General features: G+C 49.2%; 1 protein-coding gene across 5 annotated transcripts in view; it reads left to right on the top strand.

Annotated features, from left to right (window-relative positions):
* The first annotated feature begins 877 nt into the window (after positions 1 to 877).
* The window catches only part of Cuedc2 (CUE domain containing 2), an 8,150-nt gene continuing 4,391 nt past the window's right edge, over positions 878 to 4,636 (top strand). For 3 of the 5 annotated variants that reach the window (XM_028773577.1, XM_028773570.1, XM_028773549.1), the window contains exon 1: positions 878 to 989. The gene's annotated coding sequence lies outside the window, so the exon portion shown is untranslated. The remainder of the gene's footprint in view (positions 990 to 4,636) is intronic. The other 2 variants (XM_028773585.1, XM_028773559.1) reach the window with 1 other exon arrangement.

Here is a 4,636-nt window from a genome sequence, read left to right as displayed (position 1 = left end):
CTTGAAACTGTTTCAGTCCCTATGGGTTGGGGGTTAGGGGAACTTTTTCCCTGGTACTAACAGCTCCTGGGTCCCTGGCGCTGAAAGGAGGCTCCTCTGAACAGACTGGGGTTGGCTGGTGGACAATTGAAGGGGATTCTTGGCACCCATTTTAATTCAAAAGAAGGCACGCCTGTGGGCTTCCCCACGGGGCAGTGTGGGGAGCTGAGGTAGCAGGAAGAGAAAGCAGAAGCTGAGGCCTTTCTTACTGAGTCCTGGAGTGTAGCTGCTCTGTCTCTTCTAGATTATTAGCCCTGCCAGCGTAGGCAAGAGGGCACTGGGGTTGGAGAGGTCTGCAGGCTGTCTTGGGCACGGGTTCAGGACTATCCTCACTTCAAGCATTTAGTGTTCATCACCTTCCAAAGTCCCTGTAAACCACCTTAATCTTGGGAAGACATCAATGAGGGACAAAGGGGACACATAAAGTCCTGGAAGTCAGACCCCAAGAGCTTACTGAGTAACAGGGCTTGAAGCCAGATTGAACACACGCTGGAATATGGGGGAGATCAGTAGATCGTGCAATAGTCGCTGAGCCGCAGAGATTGAAGGACAGGAAAGACAAGGAAGAGGAAAAGGAAATCTATAGGATTTCCATGTGGGGGTCCTAGGGGCAAGGAAATAAAGCGGGCAGGGAAATCCTGGGATCTTTTAGGAATAAATGCCGAAAGGTTCGGGACCTCTAGCGGACAAAAAAGGGAACAAGTCACGCGTGCCTCTCTACCCAAAACAAAAATGGCCGCGGGAGAAGCCGGTCTAAACCGCAAGGACATTTGAAAATGAGAAAAGAAGCCCCGCCCTTGTATGGGCAAAGTGCCCTTCTCAAAAATGGCCACCATGGCGTTCTCTAGAAGGGAACTGCTCTGGGCCCCGCCTTTGATCTCGTTGGTGGGGCTAGGGGGATAAGAACTGCACCGCGCGGGACAAGTCGCCGGCGGCGCCTGACGGAGCAGGTGATTTCCCCTCCAGCCTTAGGAAAGTCGCAGAGAGCATTGACACAGGGTACCCCTCCTGGCGTTCCCTTACGGTACCCCCCGGGGGGTGTCGGCCGGACCCCTTTCTCTAATTGTCTCCGTGGCCTGTATGGAGGAACATCTAGCTTGTTCAGGCCTATCTCGTCATGTGACTCACCCTCTCCTGAGGCAGCTGCTGCATCCCTGTGTCCTCAGGCCAGCTAACGGTTATAAAAAGCTCTTGCTTCAAGGGTCGGCCATCAAGGGGATCCCACTTCCTGTGCTTCACCTCCCGGGGGTTTGTGCACCTGTCTGACTTTGGATGGTGGGATCCCTTGTTCTCCACAATGTCCTTGGTACTACTAAGACCCGAGGTGGGGATTAGGGTGAAATAGTATTTGCTAGGGCCTTCATTATGCTTCATCGTATCTTTATTAAAGGGCACGGAAGAAGTAGTGAAGACCTCTGGGCTAAGGACCCCTTGCTACTCCCTTAGCTCTCCAGGACTCCTTCCCACATTGCTTCCCAGGAATTCTCCATCCACATGGCCTGCTCTCAATTGCTACTTAGTGCCTCTCCTCTGAGGGTGTAGCATGAAACTAAGTTGCCCAGAGGATCTCTCCAGCCCTGCATCCTCTAATAGAGTGTCTGAAGGGTGCAGGGCGGTACCTAGTCCTTTGGGAGGTTCTCAAGCCATCGTGGGTCAGTGAGGATGGGTAGCTGAGTTAGTTGGCTGAAGAGAGGAATCCTGTTTGTAGAGGCAGAGGGAAAGATGTTTTGAACAGGGAGATGGGGCGGACAAAGATACTGATGTAGGCAAGACTGATGGCCAGGCAGGAGAGGCCACTCCACTGGCATCATGAGAGGTGGTGCATCAGTTAACAGAGGCTTCTGATGTCAGGCTTTCCCTGTGTGAATCTGCCATCACCCTACCCTGTAACCTTAGGAAAGTTTCTCAGATTTCCAGTGCCTTCATTTCCTTTCAGGTAACAGGCACAATAGAGCTATCCACGTTTTAAAGCTACTCTGAGGATTAAGAAAGTTAATGCAATGCTTTATATGCAGTCAGTAGACGCTGCTTTTTATCATCAGAGATGTTTTTCCTAATGTTTTTAGATTTATTTAATCAAACATATGTATGTACATTACTCTTTTGCTTGCACGTATGTCTGAGTACCACATGCATGCCTGGTGCCCTTGGAGCTCAAAGAGAGTGTTGCATCCCCAGGGACTGGAGTTCTGTAAAATTGTGAGTGCTGGGAATCTAGCTTAGGTCTAATGCAGGAGGTGTTCCTAACTGGTAACCTGTCTCTCCAGCCCCCACCAGAGGTATTTTAGCAGGATTCATGACACAATGGTTGTCACATTTCATAGACACCACCAAAGAGCGATCTCTGATTGGGGCTCTCAAGAAGTGATGGAATTCTGTGGGCTATTATCTGGAATTTGAAAAGTTCCATGGAAGTCCTGATTTTTACTCCAGACTAAAACCAAGATGCTCAGATTGACTCAGGAAGCCAATTTAGTAGTTCAAGTCTTCCCCAGCTCAGGGGAGAAAAATATTAGGGGGTTCTGTCAAGCAGGAAGGATTTGTCAGGGGAGCTGGGAGGATGGAGAAAGGTGTGAAGAGAGATGTGGCAAATGTTAAAATGTTTGATCAGCCCAAGAACAAAAGGAAAGGTGATGATGGCCCCTTAGCAGAAAAGACAGCCATAGAACCTTGAAGGAAAAGGCATTTACTTTGAAGACAGTGAGGAGCTCTCCAGTAACAACTTTGCAGCCCCATACCCTTTGGTTAGAAATCTGGAGACATCACATATATCCCTGAGAAAGCTTCCCCAGAAACTGGGCTTTCATAGGCAGACAAGTTTCTTTTTCCCTGCAGAGGTTCCCAGTCAGGGTATGAAGGTGGGTACGTCTCTGGAGGGGGCTACCTTTCCAGGGGAATTGCATGATGGGGACTAGAATGCCCGGGCTAAGGTGTTCTGCCCCCGCACAGAGGCCCATGGCTAAGGGCAGAGGGTGGCCATCTCCTTGGGAGATGAGAGTTACTCAGTCCTCCTTCCCAAAGTGACTTGTTATGTCACAGCTACATTGCTGAAGGGATCAGATTCTGTGGGAATCGTGATATCCCTCATCCACAGAGTTAACCCTAACTTGACTGGAGAGTTGCTGGGATCCAGCTGAGGGCCTCCCTCATGCAGGCCTCTTATGGCTGAGCTGCAGCCCCTGAACTTGGATCTAACTGCAGTTCACTCAGGTGACTCCCTGCTCCCTTAGACTCAGTGGGCTTCACTCATCTATGCAGACAGGGGTCGCTGATTTTTGAGTGCCTGGTTCCCCAGGATGTTGAGGGTTCATTGGTGAATAAGCTAAGATTGGAGCAAGGTTCAAGGGAAGGGGAGGGGAGGGGAGAATCAGGAGAGTCATCTTCGACTTCATAATACAACTGGAAGAAACATTAAACATGGTCCGAATAATTCATTAACTATAGCTGTGAGAAGCCCCAGTAAGAGAGGAAAAGTCCACTCTATCCAGAGAGTATTGGGCAGAGGTAGACTAGCCCTAAAAGTGTGCCCTTGAACGTTGACACACCGAAAGCAAGTCAGGATGGGGAGTGGTCCAGGGATGATGTCCTGATGAGGCTGGAGAGGTTGGTGAAAAATAGGTGGGGATAAGGCCATAACTCAGAGGCCACAGAAAGATTCTAGACTTTCTGAAAACATCATAGAAAGTCATTGTTAAGTTTAATATTAATTAATTAATTAATTAATGAGACAGGGTCTCACTTTGTAGCTTGACTGGCCTAGAACTCACTATGTAGACCAGGCTGGCCTCAACTCACAGAGGTCCACCTGCTTCTGCTTGCTGAGTACTGGGATTAAAGGTCTGAGCCACCACATCACCATTCGTCAAAAGTTTCATTGTGTTGTGGTGGGACAAAAGGGGCTGTCAGACCCTATGTCAGGGAGCCTCCTGGTACGGATGCTGACATACAGACTCTGGTACTCTGATACAGCAGTAAGTACTCTTCACCACTGAGGCATCTCTCCACCCCAACTATTGGACTTTACTTAGATCATACAGCCATGGTGTGGAAAAGACATTGCTGGGGAAGAGATGGAAGACAGGAGTGTCAAGGCGAGCTAGAAAAACCAAAATGAAATGCTCTAGGTTCGTCAAGAAAGTGATACTGCCTCATACAGGGCAGTGGTGGTACATGCCTTTCATCCCAGTACTTGGGAGGCAGACAGGCGGATTTCTGAGTTCTGAGTTCCAGGACAGCCAGGGTTACACAGAGAAACCCTATCTCAAAACACAAAACAAAAACAAACACACAAAAAGGAGATTCTGTCTCAAAAACCCCACGGCTCATGCATTTAATCACAACACTTGGGAGGCAGAAGCAGGAGAATCTCTGAGTTCAAGACCATGCTGGTCTGCATAGAGAGTTCCAGGACAGCCAGGACTAAATAGAGAGACCTCGTCTTAAATAAACAAAAAAGGTAGGGAATCGATTGAAGCACACAACCTGTTGTCATCCTCTGGCCTCCATATACACACACTCCATTAGCAAGCCGCCCACGTTCCCACCGCACGGCACACACAGCACAGCACACACACAATACACACAGCACACACAGCAC

This window comes from Grammomys surdaster, unplaced genomic scaffold (assembly GCF_004785775.1).
Source record: "Grammomys surdaster isolate TR1022 unplaced genomic scaffold, NIH_TR_1.0 66, whole genome shotgun sequence".
In the NCBI taxonomy this organism is placed as follows: domain Eukaryota; kingdom Metazoa; phylum Chordata; class Mammalia; order Rodentia; family Muridae; genus Grammomys; species Grammomys surdaster.
Note: the sequence above shows the minus strand (reverse complement) of the source record. Positions and strands in the feature narration are given on the sequence as shown.